This window comes from Muscardinus avellanarius, assembly GCF_963383645.1.
Source record: "Muscardinus avellanarius genome assembly, chromosome: 15".
NCBI classification, from domain to species: Eukaryota; Metazoa; Chordata; class Mammalia; order Rodentia; family Gliridae; genus Muscardinus; species Muscardinus avellanarius.
In genome coordinates, this window is record NC_137801.1 from 55,929,991 (window position 1) to 55,940,946 (window position 10,956).

Here is a 10,956-nt window from a genome sequence, read left to right on the forward strand (position 1 = left end):
GAGGATCGCAGGTTCACGGCCAGTCTCAGCTACTTAGTAAGGCCCTCCACAACTTAGTGAGACCCTGTTTCAAAATAAAGAAAAATTAGGGATGGGGTGTTGCTTGGAGGTAGACTTCCCCTAAGTTCAATCCCCAGTACCACACACAAAAAAATTATGATATATATTGTTCTCTTTCTTTTTGCGATAGTGGGAATTTATTTATTTATTTATTTGCAGTACTGGGGATGGATGGAACCCAGGGGCATTCTACCTCCAAGCTACACCCCCAGCCCTATTTTTTATTCTTTATTTTGAAATGGTCTCACTAAGTTGCAGAGAGCCTCACTAAGTAGCTGAGGCTGGCCACAAACCATGATCCTCCTGCCTCAGCCTCCCAGGTACTGGGATTACAAGCGTGTGCCACCACGCCTGGCTTTGTGGTACGGAGAATTTGACTCAGGGAAATTCTACCTCCAAGCTGCATACCCAGTCCTAATTTTTATCCTCTGTGTGTGTGTGTGTGTGTGTGTGTGTGTGTGTGTGTGTGGTACTGGGGGTGGAACCCAGGGTCATTTCTACGTCTGGGCTATACTCCCAGACCTGTTTTATACTTTTTATTTGGAAACAGGGTCTCACTAAGTTGCTGAGAGCCTCACTCAGTAGCTGAGGCTGGCTTCAAACCTGTGTGATCCTCCTATCTCAGTCTCCCAAGCACTGGGATTACAAGCGTGCGCCACCACACCTGGCAATTTTTATGCTTTATTTTGAAAATAAATCACTAAGTTATGGAGGGCATCACAAGTAGCTGAGGCTGGCCACGAATCTGCAATGCTCTTGTCTCGGCCTCTCAAGTCACTAGGATTACAACATGCGCTATCACACTCCACTACCACAAGGCTTTGAGTTGCTGTTCCAGGGTCACAAACTAAACCTCTCAGACACCTGCCTAAAAATGCGCATGAAGAAGGAATGGGTGGGAAGGTCAATGAAGCTAATTTGTTGTCATCTTAAACTCTTAACACAAGGCAGGACTTCCAAGAGGATCAAGTCCAGTGGTTCCCAAAATGAAGTCCACAGGTCCCTGGGGCTCTCCAAGACCTTTTCAGGGGCATCTGGAGGATCAAAGTTTATTTCATAATAATATGAAGACACTTAGCTTTTTTACTGAGATAATATTTGCACTAGTGGTAACAAAAGCGATGGTGGACAAAACTACTGATACCTTCGTATGAGTCAAGCCAGTGGTACCAAGCTCTAATGGTCCTGGTAGTCTTTGCCACCACATAGCAGCAGTTAAAAAAGGAAAAAGGCCAGGCTGCTGGGGATGCAGCGCTTGCCTACCATGCACTGTGTCCTGGGTTCAATCCCCAGCACAAAGAAAGAAAGAAAGAAAGAAAGAAAGAAAGAAAGAAAGAAAGAAAGAAAGAAAGAAAGAAAGGAAGAAGAGGGAGGGAGGGAGGGAGGGAGGGAGGGAGGGAGGGAGGGAGGGAGGGAGGAAGGAAGGAAGGAAGGAAATTCAGTAACCCTTAAGAATGCAATTATGAATTTCATTAAATTTCAACCTTGAGTTAATATTCTATGAGACAAAAATGAGACCCCCACACAGCACATTTGCTGCATTCTGATACAAAGATCCTGAACAAGTGCACCGCACAGTCTTTGAGTTGTATTCAACATGTCTTCACAAGACACCCTTCTTATTGGAAAGAACAATTAACACATAGTATTTCTTCAGCCTGGGTTTATGAGGAAGACATTTTCTCCAAAAGGGCTAACTGATCACATTACAATTGACAGTATTTCTTTGCCAGTGATAAAATTCAAGCTTCTCCGTAAATTTTGAAGTTTGGAAGCCAGGCATGGTGGCGTTTGCTTGTAATCCCAGTACTTGGGAGGCTGAGACAGGAGGATCACAGGTTTGTGACCAGCCTCAGCTACTTAGTGAGGCCCTCTGCAACTTAGTGAGACCCTGTTTCAAAATAAGGAATTTTAAAAATTGGATTGAAGGTAGAATGCCCCTGGGTTCGATCTTCAGACTATATATATATATATATATATATATATATATATATATATATGTACATTATATATATGCATAATAATATATATGCATAAATATATATTGAACTTTGGAAAACAAGTGCCCACCATGGTGAGATTAATAGTCTTTGAATACTTTCCCTATATCTTTCAGAGGAGATTTCTGGAATAATGTATACTTGTTACCATATACTTTTTTATCTTTTTTTTTTTTTTGGTATTGAAGGTTGGACCCAGGTTCATTGTACCTCTGAGCTATACCCAGACCTTTTTTATTCTTTTATTTTGAAACAGGATCTCATTAGATTGATGAGTCTCACTGCTTGTTGAGGCTGTCCTCAAAACTGTAATTCTCCTGTCTCAGCCTCCCAAGTACTAAGAGTTCAGGTGTGAGCTACCACACCTGGCTTATTTTTATTTTGAAACAGGTTCTTGCTAAGTTACCACATGCTGGCCTTAAACTTGCAATCCTCCTGTCTCAGCCTCCCAAATACTGGTATTAAAGATGTGCACCACTATGCCTGGCTATTTTTTGTTTATGAAAATACAATCACAGCCAGGCATAGTGGCACACATCTGTAATCCCAGTACTTGGGAGGCTGAAACAAGAAGAATGAAAATTCAAGGCCAGCAAAGACCCTGCTTCAAAATAATAAATAGGGCTCAGGGGTAGAACATTCCTGGATTCAATTCCCAGTACAAGAATAAATATATACATAAGGAAACAAAATACAGTTACCTTAAAAAGATAAAGTATTTATATTAGCATATAATTTGCTTATTATTGCTTTTTTTTTTTTCTTTGCAGTACTGGGGTTTGAACCCGGAGGGATTCTACCTCCGAGCTATAACCTCAGCCCTACTTTTTATTCTTTTTATTTTAAAACAGGGTCTTACTAAGCTGCAGAGAGCCTCATTAAGTAGCTGAGGCTGGCCGAAAATCCAGATCCTCCTGTCTCAGCCTCCCAAGTACTGGGATTACAAGCATATACTACCACACCCAGCTTATTATAGCTATTTTATTTATTTTTTGTGGTACTAGGGGTGGAACCCTGGGGCTTTTCTACCTCCAGGCTATACTCCCAGACCTATTTTATACTTTATTTGCAAACAGGTTCTCACTAAGTTGCTGAGAGCCTCACTAAGTAACTGAGTCTGGCTTCAAACCTGTGTGATCCTCCTGTCTCAGCCTCCCAAGTGCTGGGATTATAAGCGTGTGCCACCGCGCCCGGCTATTACAGCTATTTTAAATTAACAAACATTTAAGCCGGGCATAGTGGTGCATGCTTGTAATCTCCGCGCTTGGGAGGTGGAGACAGGAGGATTGCACAGGTTCGAAGCCAGCCGCACTGGCTTAAGAGACCCTGTTTCCAAATAAAAATATAAAAAAATAGGTCTGGGAGTGTAGCCTGCAAGTAAAAGGGTTTCCAGGAACCCCAGTACCACCAAAAAATTAATTAATTAATTAACAAACATTTAAAATGCATTCTTTTCATGCCTAATATAAGTAACAATAGAATAACTCCCATAAACAAAAGCTCCTCAGAGTCTTCGATAATTTATAAGACTCCTAAGAGCTGGGCGTGGTGGCGAACGCCTATAATCTCAGTATTTGGGAGGCTAAAACAGGAGGCTCACAGGTTTGAAACCAGCCTCAGCTACTCAGTGAGTGTCGGGGCCAGTCCAACAGTGGCGGAGCTGAGAGGGAAGATAAGCATCGACGGCCCGATCACCAAACGGAGCCGGGAGATTTGTCAAGCAAGATCTCGTTTATTTTCTTTTAGGCAACCCAATTTAAAGCAAAAGGCAAGGGGGGATTTTCCGGTCAGGAAATTATTCTAATCTGCCAAACTAAAGGTAGCGGGGGCAAGGAGACGCCCCCTTGCATCCGTTCGGTGCTATTTGTTGCAGGTCTCATCGGAAGTTCCGGCCTTCGCTACATGCAGCCCATTCATTGATAGCTCATTTCCCGCTACATGTAGCCCATTCATCAGAAGTTTTGACAGGTGGCCAGCGTGCTTGGCGCTACCTGTCATCTGGCAGTTGAGCAGATGTCAACGCACTTGGGCTACATGTAGCTAATTTATAGGAAGTTCTGTCAGGCAGTTTGAGCAGACCCCAACAAGTGAGGATTGCATCAGCTTAGCGAGATCCTGTTTCCAAAGAAAACACAGAACAGGGCTGTGGATATAGCTCAGAGGTAGAACACCTTTGAGTTCAATCCCCAGCACTACAAAAAAAAAAAAAAAAAAAAAAAAAAGACTCCTGAGAAGAAAAAGTTTGAGAAGACCTTGATCTAGTTGAACATTAACCAACCACATTCCAGAAGTTATTGTTTTCTTTAAAAGAAATAGAGAGGCTCTGTATAGATGAAATAAGTTTGAAAACTCCTGCATTTCAAATATGTACATTTTTGTGTGTGTGGTATTGGGGATGGAACCCAGGATCATTGTACCTCTGAGCTACAGATTAGGACCCCCTGGTGTTCAGATTGCTAATCTAGCACGCTTTCACTCATCCCTCTAGACCCATCTTCACTGGAAGGGATTAGAGCACCAATGCCAGTTTATTAGCACAAACCAATGCTTCTAATCTGTTGTCTTTGAGAGAGAATCCTGCAAAATGCAGCCGAATGTGTACTGCAAAACCTGCAGAGATTACTTCTGATGGAAGAAGGATTATTTCTGTAATCCAATTAGCACAGCAAGCCATGAGGGGAAGCACAGGCTTTAGATTAGCACTAGGGGGATGAATTTGGACAAAAAGTTAATTCCTATTAACAGGTTCAAAAACCTCTGAAGTGCATTTACAGTTTCCTAAATCCTAATCATTCATCTAAAATGTGAACCAGCAGCTTTTGGAAAGAATGTAACAGTTGTGAATCAAACATTTTTAATGTTTAGGATGTTCTTTACAAATCTCAGTTTCCTTTGAGAGCTGAATTCATCTCTCCCTCTCAAATGATGAGTTCATAAATTGCTACCTTTCCTTCTTCTTCTTGACTGCCAGGAAGCTTTGTGTTGCAGTTTGAGAGAATATGGTTGTGGGGAAACTGTTCCCCAGGAACCTCTGCGAGGGTCCCAGACACACTTTCCTCCAACCCATAACAAAACCCAAAACGACCAAAAACAGAAAAACTGTGGGTTCTTGTCCTAAGCTAAGAATAAATATGCATAGCTTGGGCAGTTGCTGAAGATTTAAAGAAGTTTATTAAAAAGATAGAAATACAGCCAGGCGTGGTGGCACACGCTTGTAATCCCCGCCCTTGGGAGGCAGAGACAGGAGGATCGTGCAGGTTCGAAGTCAGCCGCACGCACTGGCTTAAGAGACCCTGTTTCCAAATAAAAATGTAAAAATAGGTCTGGCATGAGGGGGGAGGGTGGCTCGGGCCTGTTACAGATTGGGAGAATATGGTTGTGGGGAAACTGTTCCCTGGGGACCCCTGCAAGGGTCCCGGACACACTTTCCCCCAACCCATAACAAAAGCCAAAAACGACCAAAAAACGGAAATAAACCGTGGGTTCTTGTCTTAAGCTAAGAATAAATATGCATAGCTTGGACAGTTGCTGAAGATTTAAAGAACTTTATTAGAAAGATAGAAATACAGAAAATAGAAATACAGCCCCATGTCAAAATGGCATGGGGGGGGTGACTCGAAATGAATACACCAAAGGAATTACACATGGACTCAGCCTTTGATACCCATGACCTCCATCTTGTTTGTGTGACTCTGACCTAGTGAATGTCCCTGTAAGGTACCTCCCTTTACCCTGTAAGGTACCTCCCCCAGCAAGGTGCTGCGAGGTGTCTACTTTCATGAAGGTCGACCCCTCCTACCATCTTAGCTGGCTTATCCAATCATGTAGATCTGTCTTTAGATAGAGAAAGGCCTAGTTCTCCTCTCCTATTGACTTGTTAATTACTTTTAGCTAGGTTAATTTACATTGGAATAGTTGCCTGCTTTTAGGCAGAAACCAAGTCCTTGCACAGATTTGCCCCTCACCCAATTTTTGAAATATACTAATAATCATAGCTTTCTCAAATCTTCCTAGGCCATTCCCAATACTGGTACACTTTGGACCCGGTCATATGGGCATCTAGATAACAAAGTCAACGTTATGATCCCACACTCCCAAACTCCCACACTCCAACGTTATGATTCCCAAACTCCAGGGGATTTGGAGATTATGCATATCACATGGGATTATCTAAATAATCTTTTCTCTCCCAGTGGATCATTTTCACCATTTGTTAAAGCAAAATGGAATTCCTGGCTACTTCCAAATTCCCTTTACAATCTTCCAGAATTTCCAGACAACTTCCGTCAGAGCCCATGGATGAAGCTGTTGAGAATCAAGATGTTCACCAGGTTGTTACTTTGCCTTCCTTTTTGGTATCTCCTATGCTAATGCGATCAATAATTATGCAGAGGGCAATAATATTAAACTGCTTTTATCCCCTGAAGGAAATGCTTATGTGCTCAAGATAGCCTGCATTTCTGAGTATATTCCAAAAATCTCAGAAGATTTTATTCATGTGCCGATAAGTTTGACCTTCAACTAAACTCAAATCTATAATTTAAAGTGGCCCCTTTGACTCTAAATCCTCTCCATTTCAATGCCAAATGGATCCTCAGCTGCTCTCCAAGTAATATGCACTCCTGAGGAAGGTTCCAGCTACTGATCGACGCACATTTTTGCATTTCTACTAACAGACTTGAGTTCTGCTCGCCAATATGTGGCTGCGGCTTAATTGACAGAGGAATGCAGGCATCTGACTACTGTCGACTCATTGACTTCCCTCAGAGAATTCTTTCACTTGTCTTTTAAATTTTCCTTTCTTGTCAAAATTGCAGGTGCAGATAAATGCTGGAATCTTATTTCAATCAGAAAGTGCCAAGAACAAGAAAAGATGGAGAATTGTGGTTGTCTTTGAGGACAGAGCCTCAAACAGCTGGAGGCCCTCCATTCTCTTTTAGCTTCAATCCAAGAAAAAAAAATGCACTAAGGATTTCACTCAATTTGTGCAGAAAAATGAGGAAATTCACACTGAAATGAAGAACCCAACTTCCAAAAATAGCATTAACCTAGAAGAGCCTGGCTGCGGGCACAAGAGACCTTGACTGCGGTGGGTCTGACCTTTGTTACAAGGTTAAGGGGTCAAGGTCTAGGGGACCTGGAAGGGATGCCTGTGGCTGTTAGCAGATGACACACTGGCCTTTCCTTTCAGAAAGCTTAGAGCCAGCTTAAGAATTTTCACTCAACCAGATTTTCTTTTTCTAAACAAAACAAATATGTTTTGAACAACCCCGAGCAAACCTGGAAATGATTATGAGAAAGAAAACAAAAACAAACAAAAAACTCTCAGTTGTCATCCAGAGCCCCTCCCGCAGGCCAGATCGACCACCCAGAGCCTGCCTATAGAGCCGCTGCAGCAGCTGCCACAGGGATTTGTGGTGTTTGTTTGTTTGTTTGTTTGGTTGGTTGGTTGGTTGGTGGGTGGGTGGTACTGGAGATTGAAGCCAAGGGCAGTCTACCTCCAAGCTATACCCCCCCAGCCCTATTTTTATTGTTTATTTTGTAACAGGGTCTCACTAAGTTGTAGAGAGCCTCACTAAGTAGCTGAGCTGGCCTTGAACCTGCAATACGCCTGTCTCAGCTTCCCAAGTACTGGGATTACAAGTGTGCGCCACCTACCACATTCGGCTTGCCACAGGGATTTGAAGTTGTGTTTCCAGGCTGTTTCCCAACTGCCTGGAAATATATAATAATTTTATTATTATAAAATAATATATATTATGAAGCCGGGCATGGTGGCGCATGCTTGTAATCCCCAAGCTTGGGAGGCTGAGACAGGAGGATCACGCAGGTTCGAAGCCAGCCTCAGCTACTTAGTGAGGCTCTCAGCAACTTAGTGAGACCCTGTTTCCAAATAAAATACAAAATAGGTCTGGGAGTATAGCCTGGAGGTAGAAAGCCTCTGGGTTCCACCCCCAATACTACTACTACTAATAATAATAATAATAATAATAATAATATACATTATATTGATTGTATGTTGAAATATCATGTTTTGGGTATATTGGGCTAAATAAAATATGATATTAAGCCGGGTATGGTGGTGCATGCTTGTAATCCCCGCGCTTGGGAGGTGGAGACAGGAGAATTGACTAGGTTCGAAGCCCTGCACTGGCTTAAGAGACCCTGTTTCCAAAAATAAAAATAGGTCTGGGAGTGTAGCCCGGAGGTAGAAGGGCTTCCAGGAACTCCAGTACCACCAAAAAATATATATAATATTAAAATTAACTTCATTTCATTTTTTTTAGTTTCTATGTTTCTATGTTGCCCAAGCTGGCCTCAAACTCACAATCTTCCTGCCTCAGCCTCCTAAGTAATTTGGACAACAGGTGTGCACCACTGCTGCAGCCACTTTCCTCTAAAAAAGTGGCTGCAGCCACTTTCCTCTAAAAAAAAATGTAGTTTCCAGAAAATTTAAATTAACTTCTATGAATAGAATGGCTCACATTCTATTTCTGCTGGGCAGCTCTGGCTCTGATTTACCTAGGTTTCATTCAGATCCAGCTAAAGTCTACAGTGACCCCCACTGAATTGGCCAACATAGAGTCAGTCCAACCAGACTTGAGGTCCCCACACAGCTTGGAGAAGTCCCCAAGTAACAGTAGACTTCTTTCCCTGCCTCCATCTTCCGGTCCACACCCTGCAAGGCAGTCCTCAGAGCGGAGAGTGCTCTGCTGCCCTCTGCTGGCCGCATCCCTGTGCCCAGGAGCCCCTGCTGCTGGCCTCCAGGATCCCATCTCAGCATTCTCTCTTCCCTCTTCCTTACACTGAGCACCCTATGTTTAAGAGTAGCAATGGCAAAGAAAAGGGAGACCACACCTTTTCAAAAGGAAGGTGTGTTCTGGAGGAAGCAGGTTTTTTTTAAGTTCACCCTTTATTTCCTTCAAAAGGATAAAGGTATCATGTAGTGTTCCTCAGTGTCTACTTGTGACTGGTTTCCCCTGTGGCATTTGTTAAGTATACAGATTGCCAGGCCTCCCTGTTGGACACTCTGGGTCCTTTGTTAGGGTTGGAAACCCAGGAGTCTGTTTTTAACAAGTAAACCAGGTGATTTCCACCCACTACCACCACCACCACCAGGAAGTTTGAGAAATAGGGCATGAAACTGTTCCCCAAACTAAAGATGCTCACAGACCACCTGGGACCTTGTTCAATGCAGATTCTGATCTGGCAGGTCTAGTCTGGAGCCCAAGAGCCCAGGTAATGCCCTGAGCAGCAGAGTGCAGGTAGCAGCGCCTACGCCCCGGGTGTAGCCTCCGTAGCACTCCTGTTCTGATTACAATTGCTAAGAACTCTGCTGCCGCCCACCACTCTACCTACCAAGGCTGCTGGAAAGAGGAAAATCACACTGTTATTTCTTTTGTCTGGAAAAGCAAGGATGCCCCCTTTTGACAGCTCAAACTATTTCCTGTAAAAAGCCAGGGAAGGAAGAGTGGGTAGGTTTTCTTTCAAAACGATTTCTAGCCACTAATGATTAGAAAGAACTCCTTTCCATATGAATTTGTTAAAACCACTTAGAGATCCTGGCCACTTATGCTGGAGATAGAATGCGGAGCGAGTCAGGATCTCTATCTAAGTCAGGAACCTTGAAGACGGACTTCAAGCCACGCAGGGAGGGCTAGGGCTTGGGACTTGTCCGCAGTCTCCAATCTTTAGCTCTGTTTCTCTCTTTAATTTCTTAACCCTTTCCTGCCTTTGCTCCCAGCAAACATTTTTAGTGCTGTGTGATCTGACATCCAGCTCAGGATGGCTCAGGCTGTCAGTCCTCCTAGCTGCTCCCTGACATTGTCTAGAAGTTTGGGGGTGGGAGCTAGCGGATGCGGAGGGACTCTATTATATCTGCCTTGGTTAAAGTCTGCATTCAAAACTTTCTCTCCTTAATGGTGAACTTTGGATTTACCCAAGGTTGTGCCTTAATTTCACAAGACATCATGAGACTACATCATAAAATGTGCAATTTCCAGATGCCAAAGAAATTGCATTCATTAAGAAGAGCTCTTTTGAGGGGGGATCTTAAATGATCAAAACATAACATTAGGACATGAAAATTATCTGACCATTCTGTTTCTGACTTAATTTGCCAGGGCTCAGAATATGAGTCTAACAGCTATCTACATAGCTTAACAGGCTGGCAGATCGGAGGTGGCGGAGCTGTTTGTTTTCTTTTGTTTTGTTTGAAGGCCAAGGATATAATACATCTTCACAGCTAATACCTTCTCGTCCTCACCCCTGTCTTTTCAAAAGACTCCTTCGATAGTTAGCTACATAGCTCCCATTAAAGTCAGATTTCCTTAGATGAGGAAGTCACTGAATGCCTAATTACACATGCAATGCTGGAAAAAATATTAAGACTGCATTTGCATCGCCAGCTTTCTTTTCCCATTACACAACAGAAGATTTATCCTTCCATCTAGTGCGCGAGCATCGCTCTCGCAAGCTTGTGGGTCCATGTAACATATATTAGTATATCATTCACTATTAGCACCAACCTTGACAATCTGGAAGTTATGCCTCTCTCAATGTTATATATAGTCTTTCTTCTGAGCTAGAAACAAACCAAACCAAAAATAATCACCAAATCCCACATCCTGGCTGTCACTTACCCAGACAGAGTGACATTGCAACACCCCAGGGCCCCACAGATCTCCTGTGAGCTGTGTGGATTCCTGCCATGGGCTGCACCCACGCGACTATCAAATGCAATTCATTGGCAGAAAGCCCATTTAAACCTTTATCCAGTGGCATGCTCAGAGTTTTTTCTAGACAGGTTTCTGCTGCCTGTGGTGATCAGTCACTGTCCAGGGATCAATCTTGGTCCTACCGAAAGTGACCCAGCAGGACACGTGACACACAGATA